Source organism: Lissotriton vulgaris, chromosome 5 (genome assembly GCF_964263255.1).
Source record: "Lissotriton vulgaris chromosome 5, aLisVul1.2, whole genome shotgun sequence".
NCBI classification, from domain to species: domain Eukaryota; kingdom Metazoa; phylum Chordata; class Amphibia; order Caudata; family Salamandridae; genus Lissotriton; species Lissotriton vulgaris.
In genome coordinates, this window is record NC_141693.1 from 767,606,237 (window position 1) to 767,627,805 (window position 21,569).

The 21,569-nt window shown below is 44.6% G+C and overlaps 1 protein-coding gene across 1 annotated transcript in view; it reads left to right on the top strand.

Moving 5' to 3' along the window:
- The window catches only part of NFKB2 (nuclear factor kappa B subunit 2), a 256,667-nt gene that overhangs the window by 95,737 nt on the left and 139,361 nt on the right, over window positions 1–21,569 (top strand). The gene's annotated exons all lie outside the window — the stretch shown is intronic.

The following is a 21,569-nucleotide window of genomic DNA, read 5'->3' on the forward strand; positions in this document are numbered from 1 at the left end:
CCATGAACCCTGGGTACATTGGCTGAGTCTTCCTATTTCGAATTGCTTCAATAACATACAGTGCTTACAAAACTGCAGTATGAAGCGCTATTTGAAAACAAGGTATTATTACGACTATCATTTCCCAAGATAACTCAGCGAGGGAAACTCGTGACAGAGGATATGTACAACCTTCACTTACAGGTTTGAAGCCTAAGATGGCAGACTAGTCTGTTCATCCTTCCAAGGCTGATAAATTTAGCACCACAGAGTTGGGAATGAAAGAACGAATTCAATGGAGGAGTGGCCCTGAGAAGTCCATGTGAACACATGCCTCAAAATGATAATGTCAAGCTGTCTTAGCTGTAGCAAAATAGATGACTTGTGGTTCACAGGATGGAATGACTTCACGTTAACAGTTTGCTAACAACATCTTGCGATCATTCATAAAGCTTCCCTGGTAATGCTTTCCGCCCATTGCTTACCATTGGCTTTGTGGTGTGTAACTCACATTTGTTTGCTTTCTATATGCTGGCTCTATTTGCTTTAGGCCTTCCAGCTAGAGTTCGTCCCTTCCGCTGCGCAAACCTTATTTACTATATTCTTCCACCAGTCCTGGATTTCTGTAAACATACCTTTAAATCTTGTTCTCAGCTTGTCACGTTTGCTGTGCTTTCAAAGCAGAGGTCAAATGTCAAGCTGTGTCTTCCAGGGAACTTGGTGTTTACTTTTCTGTCTGTGACTTCAAAGTGCGAGGGTTTATGTGACAATCATGCTGGTTACTTGGGGTATGCTGGAGGACGGCTGTTTTTTAGGTCTCGCCTGTCGATGCGCATGCGCATCGAGCAAGCGAGACTATGGGGGCATGCGCATTGAGCTTAAAAGCGCGTGCACATGGCCCCAGCCGCCTGCCTTGCCTACTCTCCCGCCCCCTCACTTCTTGATTGCACGGCCGCTAGGCCGTGCCTCCCCTACTGCTCCTCCTACTCTCCTCCCCTCCCGTCTGTTCCCGCACTCCTCCCACACCCCCGCTCCGCCCCCTCACTCTCTCTGCCCGCCCGCTCTCCACTCTATCAGGCAGCCAGCCGCACTCCTCCCACACCCCCGCTCCGCCCCCTCACTCTCTCTGCCCGCCCGCTCTCCAGGAAGTACTGAAGCATGCTCGGGTGAGCCAGAAAAACACATGTCGGAACAGTTCTCGACTTCCGATTTTGGGCGGTGCACTGCTGACCTTCATTTACAGTTGTATATTGCTCGAGCTCGGCACAAAGGCATTGAAGTGCTTTACATGAGCACTATATTACATTACATTACATAATTTCAGAATCATGTTTAAGGCATGGGGCGATGACTCGATGGATGCTAAGCGGATTTTCCCTTTGTCACCGTGCTTTTAATGGGCAGGACGCCTTCCTCCAATCAAACGGCGCGCTCACTTTTCAAGACAGCCGGGGAAACCCCAATCAACCTCTTTCCACCGCCGCCATTCTCTGATTTTACTCCCAAGGTGCTCTGTGTCTGAAACAAACACAAGTAATTGCCGCCGCTTCATTACTAGCGGTTCACACTCAACCTTTCATCCTAAATGCGCACCATTACGCTGGGATATATATATGTCAAAAAAACGAAAGAACTGCTATCCCAAAACGAAGACACCCGCATTAACCCATCCATCACTTACTGGACATGCTTTGGCCCGCTAGTCGTCCTTATGGTTACCGTCCCATCCTTAATATATGCCGTTATCTATTTCAGACCCTGGTATCATTTTTGAACACGTAAATATGTCTACACGTTTTTCATTTCACAACTGTTATTATCAGCACAGTAATATTCAAGGGCAGTGTTACAAGTTCGCTTTTTTATCGAATGTATATTTTAATGCGGCCTCTTCTCCACAATCTTATTTTATCCTCTACTCCACTGTAAAGCGCTTTAACGTGGACTTCACACGATCCGCGCTATACATAACCGGAAATAAATACATTAAAATAAACAAGGGAATGGGTAGCATATAGGGCTACCAGTTATTAATGCCCCTCTACCACCTGCCCCTCCCCCACCCAATTGCTTCTCTCCTTAAGAGAACTCACTGCACAGGAAAACAGTGCCAAGCCCCCCAGGGGGCCTGCGTGCGCGTGCAGCAGCTTTCACGCCAGGCCCAGGATGACACGCCTTCCTCCAATCAAACGGCGCGCTCACTTTTCAAGACAGCCGGGGAAACCCCAATCAACCTCTTTCCACCGCCGCCATTCTCTGATTTTACTCCCAAGGTGCTCCGTGTCTGAAACAAACACAAGTAATTGCTGCCACTTCCTTCCCACCATTGTCCGCATCAGCGCTGCTGGAGGGGGAGGGCTTCTGCCCTTAAACCCCGCGTTTCTTCACATGTTACTCTTCCGCAGCAGCGTTTGCTTGTCAACGTACATTGGTTTATTTCTCAGGAAATACTTCAAGGGTGTTACTATCCTTAATTTTCAAAACAGGGCATTTCTGGCACGAATTTTACATCCTGGCGTGCACCTCGACGCACGGTACAAAAGGAGTGTCTGTGGCCCAATAACAATTATTCCCATCAAGTATACCAATATAGACACCCCCATTACAAAACTGTGGATGTCACATTCCATTTGACTAGTATTATTACAGCACTGCGAAATGTACATGAGAAAAAACACTGTTTACCGCCTCACAGACTGCATGTTACAATGGCCCTACATGTCTTCTAAGAGTGGGAGGCCTCTTCAAAGGGAGATTTTCTTACTGCACACATTTAACCCCTTGCATTCTGGTTTCAGTTATGTACCTTGATTTAAAGCAAATACATTTATAAAAAAAATACCATGGTATAAACCATATATGCAGAGTGTAATAAGTCACAATACCTTAAAGCTATTTTTGAAACGCATAGAAACAACTAAGTATCATACCATTATCGGCACTACAGGTCTTGTGTTGCGGATTGAGTTTCCTTTTAGAGGAAAGTTTGGTTCTGATTTGCATGTGTGCCAACTGGGGCCTCTGGTCAAGAATTGTAACTTCTGTCATTGCACAGAGCCCTAGAACTTTGGGTGGGCTCGCTCACATGGCGGCCATCTCGCAGCTCGGCTAGCCACGCACCCCCAATGAATCACCGAACTTAGTGGAGAATGAATCAAAATAGAGTGGGACATCACAAGAAAAACACACTCACACTCACGCAACGTCACACACCCGAAGCCTCACACCCCCTCACTCACACTCACCCTCACACCCCCTAACGCTCACACCGCCTAACGCTCACACCCCCTAACGCTCACACCCCCTAACAATCACCCCCTAACCCTCACCCCCTCACTCTCACCCCACACCCTCACCCCCCCACCCTCACCCTCCACCCTCACTCACCCTCAACCCCTCACCCTCACACCCTCAACCCTTCACCTTCAACCTCTCACTCACCCTCACTCACCCCAGCCTCACCCTCACTCACCCTCAACCCCTCACACTCACTCACCCTCAACTCCTCACCCTCACTCACCCTCAACTCCTCACCCTCACCCTCACTCAACCCCTCACCCTCACTCACCCTCAACCCCTCACCCTCACCCTCACCCTCAAACCTTCACCCTCAACCCCTCACTCACCCTCACTCTCACTCACCCTCACTCAGCCTCAACTACTCTCACTCACCCTCAACCCCTCACCCTAACTCACCCTCACTCACCCTCAACACCTCACTCACCCTCACTCACCCTCACCCTCAACACCTCACCCTCAACCCCTCACCCTCACCCTCACTCACCCTCACCCTCACTCACCCTCACCCTCACTCACCCTCACTCTCACTCACCCTCAACCCCTCACCCTCACTCACCCTCAACCCCTCACCCTCACTCACCCTCACCCACCCTCACCCTCAACCCCTCACCCTCACACAGTGCAATAGGTCTCGGAGCATTTGAGTTACAGCTTTTAGAATTGTTTATGGCTTTTTTTATTTGTAATTCTTTAGCATTGGCTACAGGAAACAAAAATGCTAAAGATTTACAAAAAAAACCCATAAACAATTCTAAAAGCACTAACTCTAATGCTGCGAGACCTATTGCATTTCCAATGCTTGTTGGCTGTATGTTTTTTTTTCTGGCACACGACTAAATTCAATTGAACTGTGGAGATATTTCACAATATATCCGAATTTGAAAAGCTCAAATGAAGAATTTCTCTTGGTAATTCTGGAGAGTGGTGGAAACATATTTTAATATGATCAAAACAAATTCATGCACTAGATGATGACATTTCATCACATTCAAGTTTGTGCACTGTATACTTTTCTCACTAAAACTATGCCTAAACAAATTAATGGTCCTTTCAATTGCAGATGTCGTCTCTGGAATGGCAGTGAGCTACCACACCAGGCATACGTCATTCTACCCCACTGCAGTCTACTCTGCACCACTCAACACTATGCCACTCCACACTGCGTCAGTAAACTCTACTCTGCACCACTCCAATCTACTCCACTTCATTTGACACCTCTATACTCTACATTGCTCTACTATATGCCAATGCACTCTACCCCACACAATTCTACTATGCACCACTGCACTATTCGCCACTGCACTGCATACTACTCCGCTCTGCAACACTGCACTCTATGTCCAATGCACTCTACTCTGTACCACTCCACTCTATGCCAGTTCACTCTAACCTACTCTGCACTGTACGCCACTCTACCCTACCATGCATCCACTCCACTCTACTCTAGAACATCTTCTCTATGCCACTCCACGCCACTGCACTTTGCTCTGCACCACTGCACTCTACACTGAGGCACACTGTACCACTTTACTCTAAACTAATGCACTCTAAGCCTATCTACTCTACGCCACTGCACTCAATGCCACTATATTCTACAACACTTTACACCCCTGCACTATACACTACTGCATTCTATGCCACTCTACTCCACTCCACTGTACTCAACCATGCAACACTCCACTCTACTTTGAAACAGTCTATTCTACGCCACTCTACTCTGTGCCATTGCACTCTAATCTGCGCCACTGCACTTTACTCTGTGGCACTGCACTCTACGCCAATGCACTCTACACCCCTTCACTCCAAACCAATGCACTGTTTGCCACTGCACTCTACACCAGTCTACTATGCACCACACCACCCCACTATACTCTACTCTGCAACACTTTACACCACGGCACTCTATGCCACTCTGTTGTACTTCTCACCACTGTGCTCTACACCTCTCCACTCTTCACCGCTGTACTCGTCCACACTGGAATCTATGCCACTGCACTCTCCGCCACTGCATTCTCTGTACCACTCTATGCCACTCTAATATACGCTGCACTCTATGCAACTCTACTGTATGCAACTGTACTCTACTGTGCACCAATCCACTGTATTCTGCACTTTCCTCTGCTCCACTGCACTCTACGCCAATGCAATCTACACCGCTTTACATAAAACCAATGCACTCTATGCTAGTCTAAACCACTGCACTATACTCTCATGTGCAACTCTTTACAGTACTGCACCATGACATTTTACTCTACATCACTGTACTCTACTTTTATTTATTTTATTTATTTATAAAGTTTTATATAGCGCGAACAAGATCCCGAAGGATATCGGAGCGCTTTACAAAAAAGATGGAAGGAGGGTATTACATACAATATCGACATGGTAATTTGAGCGATGGACACTTGAGTCTGTTAGCATGGCACAACAAATAATAATTATATGGAGAACTGCCAGGAGATGCTTGAAAAGGTATGGGTCATTTCAGCAGCTGCCTACCTGCACGACACCACGCTAATGCGGTCATCTCCGCCTCCTTCTACACCCTAAAAAAGATAAATAGCTTCGATAGGGTTGCACTGAACTTTGTAAAAGTTTTGCCGGCTACCCTGTGCGACGGTGCCTCGCCGGCAATTAAAGCATTGAGGATTATTCCCCGCTGAGCCGACGTGTGTATTTTTTGGTTTATTTGTTGTGACTGTAAATTATTGGTGTTTTTCTTTTGTTAATGTGCATCACTTATTTGGTGTGGTTGCACAAGGCAGTTGAACCGCTGCTCTGCTCAAAGTCTAATTTACACTGTGCAAGGCCTACTTTTGCTGCGCTTTTTATGCTACCCCACACACACAACCCTCCCCACACACACACAACCCGACAAACACACAACCCCCCCACACACACACACAAAACCACAGACACACACACACAACCCCACACACACACAACCTCCCCCACACACAGCCCCCCACACACACACACACACCACAACACACACAACCCTCCCCACACACACAACCACACACACACAACCCCCCCACACACACACAACCCCACACCCACATACAACCCCACACACAAAACCCCACACACACATACAACCCCACATACACACAACCCCACACACAACCCTCCCCACACGCACAACCACATCCCCCCACACACAGCCCCCACCACACAACCCCCCCACACAACCACAACCCCACACACATGCACAACCACAACCCCACACACACACACACACACACAAAGCCCACACACAACCACACACACAACCACACACACACACACACAACCCCACACACACACACAACCCCCCCCACACACACAACCCCCCCACACACAACCACACACACACACAACCACACACCAGGATAGCAAAACATAGCATAGCAAAACAAAACATAGCATAACGAAACATAGTATAGCATAACAAAACACAACACAACTATTCTGTACTGCACCACTGTACTCTACGCCACTGCACTCTACCCCACTCTGTTCTGCACCACTGTATGCCACTCCAATGCACTCTATGCAATTCTCATAATCACCACTTCACCCTACGACAATCTACTCTACACCACTATACTCTACCCTCCAACACTTTACACCACTGCACTTCTTGCCATTGTACTCTAAGTCACTGTACTCTACGCCACTCTATTCTACAATGCACCCCGTCACCTACCCCACTGCTCTCTACGCCACTCTACTCTCCACCAAACTATGCCCCTCTACTCTACGCCATTGCACTCTACCCTGCACCATTCCACTCTAGGCCACTCTACTCTGCATCACTACACTGTCTTTCACTGCACTCTACTCTGCACCACTCTCTCTTCGTCAATACACTGTATGCCACTAAACTACACACTACGCCACTCTACTCTGGATCGCTCCACTCTAGGACAATCCACTCTAAGCCACCCTCGTTTAATCTGCACTACTGCATTCTACATCACTGCACTCGAGTCTGAAACAGTCTACTCTATGCCGCTTCACTCTTCTCCACTCTATTACAGTCTGCACTAATCCACTCTGCAATTCCACTATACACCACTGCAATCTACCCTGCATCGCTCCACGTCACTCTATTCTATGCTGCTGCACTCTACTCCACTGCACTCTTTGCCAGTCTACTCTGTACCACTGCACTGTACTCCACTATACTATACTCTTCAACACTACTCTATGCCACTGCACTCTACACCTCTCTACTCTACACCATTGCACTCTACATCACTGTACCCTGCACTACTCGGTGCCACTGCATTCTGCAACAATACACTCTACAACACATCACTGCACTCTCAGCAACTGAACTCTATGCCACTCTACTCTGCGCCGCTGCACTCTACTCTGCACCACTTTACACCGATGCACTCAACGCCACTCTATTGTGCCCCACTGCGTTCTGATACCGCACTCTGCGCCACTTCACACCACACCTCGCTACTCTGCAACACACTACTCTATGCCTGTTCACACTACCACACTCTACTATGCATCACTGCACTCTTAACCACTGGACTGTTCACCACTGCACTCTACACCACTCTAGTCTAGGCCACTCCTTTCTGCACCACTCCACTTCATGCCACTGCACTCTACGGCACAACTTTATGCCACTCCACTCTATCCTGTACCTCTACACTAGAAGCCACTTCACTTTACTCTAAAACAATCTACTCTACAATACTGCACTATGCTACTGCACCTTTCCACTCCACTGTACTCTAATGCCACTGCTCTACATGGTTCTAAACTCTACCCTCCATCACTCCACTCTGAAATAATACACTCTACCCCACTGCACTCTACGCTAAGCCACACTGCACCGCTCTACTCTGTCATTGCACTCTGCCACTCTACTTTAAACCACTGTTCTCAACGCTACTTTACTCAAAACCAATGCACTTTATGGCAACTACTCTGCACCACTGCACTCTGTGCCACAATACTCTACTCCACAGAACGCTTTTCCACTCTACACCATTGCGCTCTACATCACTGCACTCTATGCCACTCAGTTCAACTCTGTATCACTATACTCTAAGCCACTGCTACTGCACTATACTACTAACTACACCACTCCACTCTATACACCACTTAACTCTACAAATCTCTATTCGACTTTGTCATTCCACTCTCCTACATTACTCCACTATATGCCACTCCACAACAATATACTCTCCTCTACGCCACTCTAGTCTACTGTACAACACTCCACTCTACGTAACACCCTCTATGCCACTGCACTCTGTTCCACACCACTCTACTACACTCTGCTCAACGCCACTCTACGACACTCTGCTCCCTCCACAACACTCCACGACACTCTGTAACACCCCAATTCACTACACTTTACGCCACTCCACTCTACGCCACTCTCCTTCACCCCACTAACTTTTAACCTTTCTGCACAGCAGCCACAATGGTGTACAATCTAGCTAAAACATATTGGAAAAGCCAATAGCTCTTGAATGGGTGAGACCTATTGGTCTTGCCAATGCTTGTCTAGCCTCTTCTGGTTGGGGGCAGGAGTCTGTTCATCAAAAACATCACAACCCTACTGAGTGGGTGACCCATCTTTGCCATTTTGCAGATATGGCTTTAATTCATGGCTAGTTCTGTAAGTGCCTCGTCTAGCAGGAGTGCATATCAAAACGAAGAGAGCAGGTTTAAGCTTTCATTTTACCTTCACTAGAGCTCCTTCTTGTTCAGGTTGAGGTGGACGAACAGACTTTGTGATTTTTAAATTCTTGATGAGTTATTTACTCTTTACAAGTATTGATGGTCAGAGCAGCCTAAAATATGTAGTTGGCCTGTGGGCACCTTGGGTTGCAGCAGATAGCATGTGAGGTTTTTGCGTTTACGAAGTCCTTTGCGATGAATAAAATGTAAAAGCAACAGTCTTTGTTTTTCCATATCTTGTTCTTCATGTTTGACTAGACCGGTTCTCTTGTTCAGGAATGCTCACCAGAGATCACCACTCACAAAAATTCTAAGAATGTTGTTTTACTTTTCTAAATAGGATTGTTAATGACATTTTGAAGCCCTTCTCCGCCATGGGCTTGCCTCTCTAGAACAAGTGACCGCCAGTAACTTTAACCTGGTGACATGAGTTGCAGCTGTTTTGGTGACTTACGGCAGCCTCTGATCTCCTAACTATTGTAGTCATCTTACTAAACTTGCACAGTTTTTCAAAGGCATAAGATTGACAACTCGTAGTATTCTTCTTTGTCTGTTCTTATTAAACAAGGGATCTTCTTCCCAGTCAGTTTTCCTAATCCTCCATCGTATGTGAATGTCTGTCCACAATTTAGATGTCATAAGGTTCTTTTGTTATTACTTAAATCAAAGGGGATTATTGCTGTATTTAAAGTTGAGACACTCCATATTTTACCTCAATCAGATTTCTCACAGTTAACTGGATAAGAGACAGTGGTACCCTCAAGTTCGTGAGGCATTATGATCACGCATTATGGCACTTCCCAAAACACCAAAATCAAGCAAAATACAGTTTATTAATAATTTAAGATGGAGCGAGCCAAATCAGTAACTGAGTTCTAGATCAATGAAAAGTTAAAGGGTTTTATTATAAAATAGAAAAATAAGTAGTAGAGTCAATGCCACGAAGGTGCTCAAATTCAGAGTTATACAGAATATGTAAACATTTGAAAATATTCTAAGTCTCAGTGGGCAGCAAAATCAGAAAAGAATCATGCAGCATCCCTAATAGAATAGGAACGTCTTTGGTTCTCCCCCGAAAAAGGAGTACTTAATACATAACTCTTGCATAATAAATTAGAACTGTTGCATCATTTCTTCAGCATATCAGAGCACAATAAAAATACACATTACCTTAACACCTAAGCCCCACATTAATAATTATTCAGGTCCCTCTATGATAATGCCATCCGGAAATGTTCGAATAAAGCAAGATAAATCAACAATGTTTTATGTGACTGAATGGGTTTCAGTGAAGAAACCGAAAACATGGTATCAAGTTACAGCTGAACTAGAGAATGTTCATCATGAACGGAACAAGAATAACAGTGGAAATATTTTAATGCATTTCAGCTTTACTGTGTGCTGCAGAGCTAGTTGGGAGAGGATGTGTGCAGGGGGGAATCATCGAGTGAGTTAGTCAAGATTAGGTTTTGCACAGAAATGTTGCGAAGTTGTCATATACTTGCAAAACACACGTTTACACATCATAAAATACTTGCTTCAAAAGCAATTCTATTAAATCAGTCTATACATGTGAAGTCAAGTCTAAAATGGAATTTTTCTCACTGTTAATAATGCACAAAAATATAAATCCATAACATTCTTTTTCAAATCCCCCATCTAATTATTCTGTAATCACTTCTAATAATTATTAAGAATTCATTAATCAGGAAATTATATAACATTGTATCACTCGCTGTTTCTTTCTGGTATTCTCCTCCCAGGGACATCTTAAGAATTTGGTGGGCCCTTGGCCAAACGTATTTTGGGGGCCACTTTTCAGAACAGTTTTGAATTTGTGATCCAATTTCAGCTCTTTTTTTCCCTCTTTGACCAGGTTACTGAAAGTGCCCAGGAATACTCATCCAAATTGTAATATTCAGGGATAGCTACGTGTGTTTTCAATATTGTAACACAGCAGCAGCCCACTAATATTACTGCAAATAATCTCTGTGATACCCTCCCATTTCTCATATGTGAAGTCCAGTTTTGATCTTAAAGAAACTTTTTTTAATGGATTTTGCATGAAATATAAACGCATTTCTCTGTAAAATGTCTGTAATAGACACTCGCGCATAACCCACATTAAAATTAAAGGAAAACAGTATCTTAAATAACAATCGGTTTAAGAATTATTCAAACAGAGCTGGCTCTAACAGGGGGCCCCCTGAAAGGCTGAGGCCCTGGGCCACAGCCCACTTTGCCCATGCCTTAAAATGTCTCTGCCTTCACCATCTTCATCTGGTTCTCAATACGAATTTTAACATTCTCTGTTTCACTTCTTTTCCTTTCCCTGTTAATGGTTTTCTTTCACCCTTACCTCTACAATTTGTAAGCAGAAATCCCAAAAATGTTAACAAAAGAAACCGAACAATTGCACAAATCATTATAATGATGACAAGAGTTAAGATCAGTTGCAAAGTTCTCCTTCCAGATTATCAATCCATTCAGCAGCTTTGCTAAACCCTTCCATATCTCACTAACCCAGGAACCTAAAACCTCCCACACGAGATGCTCTTCTAAAGCTTGAAGTTAATAAGATGTTAATAACATTGTTTAATATCTGGTTTAATAACCCTGCTGTTGTCAGGTATGAAGGTGCAGCATCCTTTAACCTTTAGTACCCTGCAAACACTGTCTTGCTTCGCAAGAACGATATTTAGCCCGAAATGGTTTTTCATTACCCATTGCTCTCATAGCGATTAATTCAGAATTAATTTAAGTTAGAGCTCCAGCCCTGCTTGAGTGTAGTCTTGCTTCTAATTTTCACATCATTCATATATGAGGAATAATAGCACCTAATATATCTAATCTGCCCAAATCCATGTTCACTCTCTTCAAACTAACTGCATTTTACTTTCCAGTCCTATAATATACTCTGAGAAACACCAAAGCAAGATAACATGATATATCACAATTATGTGGCGAATTGAAATACACATTCTTATCACATACATAATAAGTTCTTCACAGAATCGGATCTTCACCAATCAGAAAATCGCAGTTTATAACATAACTTAATTCATGCTCACTTTCTCCCACGTATCCAATTTTCAAAGGTTTAAGATGTACCATGCATATCTCATCCTTTCTCTCATGTTTCATTCACCGCCTAGGATGTAGATTCGACAATCTAAATTCTTCTTATTCTTTCATTTGTTCTCTCATCTTTCTTTTATCTCTTACACTCTTAATCATCCTCTCATTGTATTCTTTAACAAATACTTGCTTTTATTTACTTAAACCCCTTAAGCGCGCTGCAAATTCCGCCCCAGTGCAGACGTTCCATGGCGCGAACGGGATCAGAACGTTCAGCGGATGTGTGCAGCACTAGCGAGGTAGTGCACGCGACGTCCGCCGAACGTTCGCAGCACTAAAAGGGTTAAACCACACACATACTACTGAATAGTATTTTTAATTCCATGCTAAATTTGAGTGATTGTTTTAAAAAATGTACCATATTAAAGACCCTTTTTAACACTTTAATCCTCAGTGATAGGCAGATCCTCCAACAAGACGTTGAAATGTGATTAGGGAGACAAAAAACTATTTTTGTTAAATATACTAACAAATAAAGTACAGAAAAGGCCATAAGAAATAGGAAGCTATAAATAAGTTGTACCTTCACCTGCAGAAGAAGAAAAAAAAGTACATACATAGCAGTTTTTAACATTCATTAATTCTATATATTCCCTCAAAATCTTAGCAGAAATACTGTCTTGAAATTCATTAACTAAACTGTGCCTGCGTGTCAGTGTGTTATGTTTTACTTCATCATGTAATCATGTAATCCAACCTTTCCGTAGACTTATCCCACAAGAGAAAGTAGGCACAATTCTAGACCAACTAGGACTATAAGTATCATTGTTAAGGCAATCAAACTAATAGTTTTACAGCATTTGCTCTATTAAGACTGAAAAACATATATTGCGTGGGCATTAGAAAGAAAATAAACAAAAAGTTTCTTTAACCGCTTAACCGCGGCGGCAATTCCGCTGTGGTGTGGCGGTTAAGCGGAGTTTGCGGGGCCGCGGCGGCCAACGGACGTTCACAGCACTACGGAAGTAGTGCTTGTGACTGCCGTTGGCCATCAAAAGCAGCAAAGGGGTTAAATAATATACTTTTCTTCTTATTTCTTTAAAAACAAAATTCAAAACAAAAGTTTTTTTTTTTCAAGACTTCATTTCCGTTCATGCTCTCAAAAGATTCTTTTCATCTTTTAGATTTGGCTGAGAATGTATTTAGTTTTATGTTTAACAGGATTTTAAATCTTTCAAGGTGGTTCTTCATCCTCTGCTGTTTCACTATCAGGTTTACTTTCAAAAATGTTTTGGCACTGATGTATTTGACTGTAGACCTCTGGTTCTGACTCTTATTTCTCCTCTGACACTTGCTACGTATACTCATTCAGGTGACACATAATTTCTATTTGAAGTTCTCTTTTTGACTGGTCTTTTTGCTACTGGTGACTCCCCTCCACTGTTGTCTGAATATAATTCAATTACTTCACATTCTTCATTGATTGACACCAGTCTCTCTTGTTGCCAGTGCTTTCTTTGCAAGTTCTTTTCAGTGAGTTATTTTCTTAACCCCTTAAGTGCTGCCTCGGTGCATTGGCCGACGGCAGCACTACCTCCCCAGTGCTGCGCACGACCATTGAACGTCCATTCAGCATTAGTTCTAATGGACAGCGCAGCACTGGGGAGGAATGTTTAATAGCAGCTATGAGGTTAAACAATGTTTTCTCTAGTAACCACTACAGAATCCTCTCCACTTGCTGATGAACTTGAGTTTTGATCAGCTTCAACAGCATGATTTACTGTGAACTGCTTTCTTTGTCTGGGGAGGTTCTTTGAATTCGGATTTTCATCTGAAGCCTTTCGTACTTAGTATCAGAGGCTGCTTCTTCATCCAGCCACTTATGACTTTTGACATTGCAACAGCTCTTCAATCTGATCCTCAACTTGGAACTGGACAACACTACTGGTACCTTCACCTGGGTCTTGACCTTCACTTCCATTGGCCAGGACTTTATGACTTAGTTGTCTTCACCAGTCTCACCTTCAAAAATATTCACCCACCCCTCCCAGTCTTTGTTACAAGGATGGCTTTGGAAGGGCCTTTCCACCGCTTTTCCACACGTCTTCTTATAACTAATCAGTCGCCAGAACTCAGATTATGGACCTGTACTTCTTCTGTTGACATATTTATCTGTTGAAAAACAGTAATCTAGAATGCTGTCCTCATAATTGAAACAAGTGCACCTGAAGGTGTATAAGCCAGTCTTGTTGATCTACCCATGATCACTTCGTGGGGTGCGGGACAAGTCTTTTTTGTCAGGAGTATATCTAATGCTCATCAGAATTTGAGGAAGAGCATCTGGCCATTTCAAACTAGTGGAAACACCCACTTTGGGCAGTTTCTTCTTGAGGATCCCTTTCATCCTCTCAACCACTCCGGAAGATAAAGGACGAAAGCTACCATGGAACCTTTGGTCAGTTTTGAGAGCTGTACAAATTAGTTGTAAAATGTAATTCTTAAAATGAGAGCCATTCTCTGTCTCAATAGAAGTTGGAAGTTCAAATCTCAGCATCCACTCCCTCAACAAAAGTTTGGCAACTGTAAGGCTGTCTGATCTCCAGGTGGGATAAGCCTCAAACCATTTAGAAAACAAACAATCACAAGAATATATTTCCAGCCATTGAAAACTGGCATTGCATTAAAGTCTGCTTGGAGTCTCATAAATGGGCCCTCTGATTTGCCAGTGTGGATCATTACAGTATTAGTCCTTTTCCCCTCATTATTCTTTTGACAGTTCAAACAACGCAAACATTAACCTTGAGCGACATTTCTAAACTTTGTATTCTCCCAATATTTCCTAAAAGTCCCAAGCATTGCATCCTTCCCTTAGTGAGGTAGCCTATGAAAATAACGTGCCGTGGGATACAGTGTGTCTGGTATTACGTATTTATGTTCAGAGATAACACATAAATCCTGATGATTCTTCTTGAAACCTAATTGTTTCCATTTTCTTTTCTCCTCTTCTGTAGCTTTCTCCTGAAGTTCTGTCAATTCACTTAGCGAAGCTTGAATTGAACTTAACGAGAAACAATTTACATTTTCTGTTGTTTGAATGGAAATGATTCTTGATTCATCTTGTTCAGTTTCTTGAATCACCATATCATTCTCAAGTGCACAATATCTGGCCACTTGATCAGTGTATCTATTTCCAAGAATGAACTTATATTTTCCATGTCTTATGTGCAGCTCATTTGACTACAGCAGTCTCCTTTGGTTTCTTTATTACTTTCAGTAGATAATGTTTATAGAGCTCCAGAAGATGTCATAAAACTTCTATGTGACCACAGCTTGCCAAAACCATGGCCCACTTCAAAATGATACTGGCTGTTCATATTATTTGCCGCATTCACATTTTCTGACACGCTCTTTTCAATGCAGCCATTCCTGCCCCTTGGGCTGAAGTTACATTTGGCAGATGTGATGTTTCAAGGATCTCAGAAACGGAACATGCTGCAAAGGCAGAATTCAGGGCTCCACAATGGTCTCTAAGAGACAACCCATCAACAAAAATAGTCTGATCAGCCATTGCAAGAGGAATCTCTTTAATATCTGATCTTGGTTTAGTACATAATTCTGTAACATTGACACAGTCATGCTCAGGTTTATCATGATCATTCTCACTGTCCTCACTGCTTTTTTAATGTATTTATTTACATATTTTATTGCATTTTATTAGGCTCTATAAATCACATACATTTCAAATATAACAATACTGTGAGGTTCGAGTATTCAAAGTACTAGATGGTAAGTACATTATGATTTGTCTCGAGCACATGTTGAGCATACCTCAGGCAATACAGTATTGCTCTGCAGATTATCTGTTGGAACAAACAAGATACATTGAATGAAGAACTCCACTGTAACCCTCAACCTCCCACTCATAACCCCAAACTGTCATCTTTGATCTATGTCTCTACAAACTGTATTTTATTTGAGTGGGAATGACACCATCCCATCATAGGTATGTCTAAAGAAAGAAGTGCTATAGTGTGCAAGTATGTCGTTGGAGGACAGAAGTCCATAGTATTTACATATTGTTGTTGTCCAAGGGGCATGGGGGTGAGAATTGCAGGGTGTATCCCCACCTATAATCTGGGCAAGGCTGGATAGTAATTTCAGAAGGGGTGGGGTGCTGCATCATGTAAGCTGTGGCTGTTACTCATTTACATTTTCTGATTAAAAGGTTTCCAGTAAATCGTACCAGATCTTGGCTATAGGTCCTTTAGACATACCTCCGTATTCTTCTCTGCAGGAAAGCATAGCTGTCAGCTGTGCCCCAGGTAATGACCTACAGACAGCAGCTCGAGATAAGGGGCGCTCTTGGGACTTCCGGCGCCTGGTTATTTGACGCTTTTCCAGAAGAAAAGCCAAATCCACAAACCTTGTTATAACTTTGAAACGCTTGAGTCTGGAATATAGGCCCAGTAGGCATAATTTGACACTATCTCAGTGGGGAGTGTCTGTCAGCGCAGAAAGTGCAGTGCGTATATCTATCCAATAGGAGGTTATGGCGGGCAAGTCCATAACATACATAATAGGTCTTTTGTATCTGTTCGACATCTAGGTCTGATGGGGGAGGCAGCGGGAAAGTTTGTGTGAATGTCAGCGGTGTTAGATATGCTCTGTGTAAAAGTGAGAATTGTGTGAATTTAAATAGTGAATTATGAGAGATCTTCCTCGGATATTCCAGGACAAAGTACCATTCTTTCCCGTGCATGGTTCGAGCTAGATCGTCCACCTATTTAGTATGCCGGGATTCCAAAGATGTATTTAAATGAGTATGCAGACCACAAGATAACCATTTCCTGTGCTAACTTCTTTTGTTTGAAATAGAAAGCAATGTTGCTGGATTTACATAATTGCATATTTTAATTGAGATGTTTTCAGCGGCCAGTATGACTTATTCATTTCTGGTCAGAGGACTGTTTGTCATATGCTGGGTCCATGTATGTGTCAACAAAATCTCAACAGAATGTTGGAACAAATGCACTTACGATATGGCCCATTACGATACCTTCACTTTGTTCAATTGCAATGCAAACAGCCGCAACCGATTTCAAACAACCAGCAAGACTTACAGCTACTGGATCCAACATAGCTGAAAGATAGGCCACATGATCCATTCAAGCTTCTGTGTAAGTATCAATAGGGGACTGTAGGAAGGTACATCCTGACTATGGTTGCCCCCAACTTTTTGCCCTGTGTTTTAGCTGGTTTTGGACATAGTCGACCTGGGACCCTGCCAATCAGGACCCCAGGCCTACTGCTCTCTCTTTAAAATGGATTCCATGTACCCTAGGTGCATCTACCAATTGGTACTGGGCCACCTTATCAGACCCTGTAACTCAAGGCATAGGTGTACCCAGGGCTGCCAGGGGCTGCAGCATGTATTATGCCACCCCTGGCTGGCCCCCTAAATTTGACACAACTGGCTGCATGACAGCTGGGGCAAAGTCGTGTAATCACCCTTTGCTGTAGATATAGTATACCTATATCTAACCCTAAAGTGGACACACAGACTCCTATCAGTCACTCCTATGGCAGGCCCTGAAAATCCTGAAGGCAGAGTGCTTGGAATCGTGTGAGATGGTGCTCTGGCATGAGCTGAGCCTGTCTGCAGCTTGCGGAACCAAGTCCTAATAGCTGTTCCATGATATCGCATACCATATACTCTTAAGTGCATTATAATCCTCGCGGTTAAATGCTAACTTTGGTATTGCTTTATCAAAACATGTCGAGTAAGGTGTCATACGAATTGGAATACTAACCCCTCGCCAATTCTGGCGACGGGGTTAGTATTCCACCCTTCTAGAGGGACACGACATGTATGTAACTGTGAACCCCGGTTAAAGTTAACTGAAGCCTCAGCTCCACAAAATGGATGCTGCCACCACAGACACGAGTCTGACCTCCTGCTGCTGGGAGTCCTTCAAGCGAGGGAGGCCTGGACAAAGGGTTTCCTGTCAGGGGCGGTGCTAGCACCGTCCCAGACATGGTTTTGTGTATCCTGGGTAGGCAGGGCTTTTCAGGAAGGTGACTGCTGAGTGGCACCCCAGTGCTCACTACGCATAGGCCAGTCAGAACCAGTTCCAGGGGCACACCAGCCCCTGGCCTGGGGAAGTCCGGCAGGGGAGAGGGGTGTAACCACCCCCCTCCTGGTCCCACCCATAGGCAGGACCTAGTCACCGGGTCAGCCCCCTTTTTTAGTATAAAGATAGGAGCGGGCCCCCTGTTCAAATTAGATCATCTTTGGAATCAAGATACGACTTTCTTCGAAAGGACTTCACGATTTCTTCATCAAGATTCTCCCTTGTGGCTAAGGAGTAGTCACCCTGCATCAAGCGGGCACCATCCTAAGAAACACTGCGGTCTGCTGCAAGTCCTTCTTCAAGAATCCGACGACCCAGCTCGACGAGACCCGGCTTCCCTGGCACCTCTGACCTCTACTCACCTCTACAGCAAAGCTGAGAACCGTGAGTGCGACGAGACCTCGAGGGACCGACGATCGCCAAGACTGCACGACATCTTTACTGCAAGCCCACCGTGTCCTCCACTGGTGAGTGCTTTGGGGTCCGAGAAGCCCCGACCCTGCGCAGCTCCAGCACCCAAGGTCAGCCTCCCTGCATCTCCACGATCTGCGTGGGGCCCTTCTGCTGTTTGCTGTGCACCGCGTTGTTTGGCTACTAGCCGGCTGGCTTGTGGCCTTCTGAACGACGCCCGACGACATCACTGCTGCTGGTCTGGTTGCTCCAGGCTGGCCCTTGCTTCCTTCTTCAAGAGAGGCACCCCGGACCCTCCTGGTCCACTCCAGACGCCATTTTAGGTCCACCGCGTGGGCCTGAATTTGCCAAGGCTTTGTTGCCCAATCCTGGGTCCAGCGACGCCGACAGCTTCTATCTTCGTGGGACAGCTCGATCCTCCATCCTGGTCGCCGACAACGCCTCCTGGTCCGTGAGATCTCCGAGCACAGCGTCACCCACTCACCTTGTCGAGGTGGCTACCATCCGGTGCCCTCCTGGTGCCCACTGACTACTGGCTAGTAGTCTCGAACTTGGTCCCCTCTGCTTTCAGGTGTCATCTATCTTCGAGATCCAGGCTTGTATCCAACTGAACTTTCTTCACTGGTCACCGGCCAGCATCTTTTCTTCTGGCTCCTGGTCCGTCTACGAGGATTCCTGACGTCTTTTCAGACCTATGCAGCTGCAGCCCCTGGGCTAGGTAACTTCGGCATTTCGGTGCCCCAGCATAGCCTCACTATCCAAGGGTCAGAATCTACTTTCGTTTTCTCCCTACCAGGTCGGGTTCGCCCGAGAACACTAACTTTTCAATTTATAGCTACCATAGACTTTTGTCCGCATCTCGCGTGAGAGTGCACACACTGCACCCGAGTCCCCTAGGCCTCCTAGAAGTAATCTAACGATTCCCTAGTCAAGTCCTAGCGATTCCAAAAGCTATTAGTACTGTACTTACCTGCTAGGAATTTCGCATTCCACTTTCAGAGTATATGGTTTTCCGTGCCCCTCGGGCATTTGTATATACTGTGCTAACTTAAGTATTTTTATAAGAGTTTTGGTTTGTGCTTAGTACCCTGTCCTCATAAAGAGTCCAGGGCTGTTGTGATCTTTAATAAATAACTGTTTATTTTCATAACACTTGTGTGGTGTCCTTTCACTTGGTGTTCAAGGGGTATATGTGTGGTAAACAGCTGGCTTAACACGCCCTCTCGAGTCTTTAGCCTTAGACTGCTCGTATCCATGCTACTAGGATAGCTGGTCTATAAGGTTGACTTACAACCAATCATCAATAAGGGTTGCTGGACTGATACATAGTGTTCACTAGAATAGTGAGCACTGCATATCAGGCCATCTTCTCACATTGGTGAGCAGCGGTTGGGATTTGAGCTGCTGTTGTTTTACCACACGTATCCTAAGAATATCTTGTTGAAAGATCACATAAGTACTTCAGGTACATATAACTAAGCTTAGAATACTCTGAGTTCTACTGAACCAGCTGTTGCAGCTCCTCAAGGCCTAGCACACCTTGGCTGTAACTCTTAGCAAGGGATCAGTAGGCAAACACATAGTGTAGGTAGGTGCATCACTTACACCACACTAGAAACAGCATGTCAGACAAAGGTGGAAACTCTGAGTCTCCCCTTGTGTCTGTGGACCCTCCACAGGTCATCACTTCTAAATATGCTGCTCTTAGCTTCCATGAGATGAGACAAGTGTGTACTCTCAGGAAACTAAAACAGGGGTCTAACCCCACAACTTCCTTTCTGATTGGTCTCTTAGAGACTTATGATGCCAGGAAAGCTGAGAAACTTTTTAGCTCTCCTAATCCAGTTGGGAATATGCCCTCCTTACAGGGACCCTTTGATAGCCAGGAACATCCCCTCCAGGAAGCAGATGATGCTGAGGAGGAGGATGAGGATGATGACCAGTTGTCAGGGGATGAGGCAGATAAGGGACAGGTAGACGTCAGAAGACTAACCAGGTCCAACTTAAGCAGACATGAGATTGGTACTGGGGGACCCCTGGGCCCACTCTCAGGTCAGCTTAACATTGGGAATGGACGAGTTAGGTCTCTATCAAGAGGCTCTAACAGATCCTTTCGAACCAATGGCTCTCTCAACTCTTCTCACAGAGGGATGTCTTCCCCTAAGAGGAGAGTGTATGAAGCTGAAGAAAGGGCAGTCAAACTGAGGATTGAAAGGGAAGAACTTGCCTTGGCCAAAGAGAGACTTGCCCTTGCTAGAGAGCAAAAATTATGTGGGCTACAGCCCACTGGTGGCAGCAATATACCTAGCAATAGGGAAACGAGTTTTGATACAAAGCACCTGAATAAGATAGTGCCCCCTTTAAAGAAGGGGATGACATCCACAAATGGATTACTGCTTTGGAGAGAGCCTGCACTGTGCAGGGTGTTCCCCAAAGTCAGTGGGCAGCTATCTTGTGGCTCTCCTTTGATGGTAAAGGTAGAGATAAGCTCCTCACCACAAGGGTGGAGGATGCTAACAATTACAAAATCTTGAAGAATACTCTGGTTGATGGGTTTGGTTTAACCACTGAACAATACAGGATGCTGTTCAGAGACACCCAGAAAACTCAGTCTCAAGATTGGACTGACTTTGTTGATTGTGCCACTAAGGCTTTTGAAGGCTGGCTACTGGGTAGTAAGGTTACTGATTTTAAAGGATTGTATAATCTAATTATGAGGGAGCAAATCTTAAATAATTGTCAGAACCAGTTATTACATCAGCACCTGGTAGACTCTGATCTGACCTCTCCACAGGAATTGGGTAAGAGGGCAGACAAATGGGTCAGAACCAGGGTTAGGCCTAAAAACCAGGGTGGTGACCAGAAAAAGGAATCAACCAAGCCTCAAGAGAAGGGTGGGGATAAATCCACAGAGAAGACTTCCCAAGGGCCCCAAAACTCCAACAAGGGTGGTGGGTCCCAGAACACTCCTTCAGA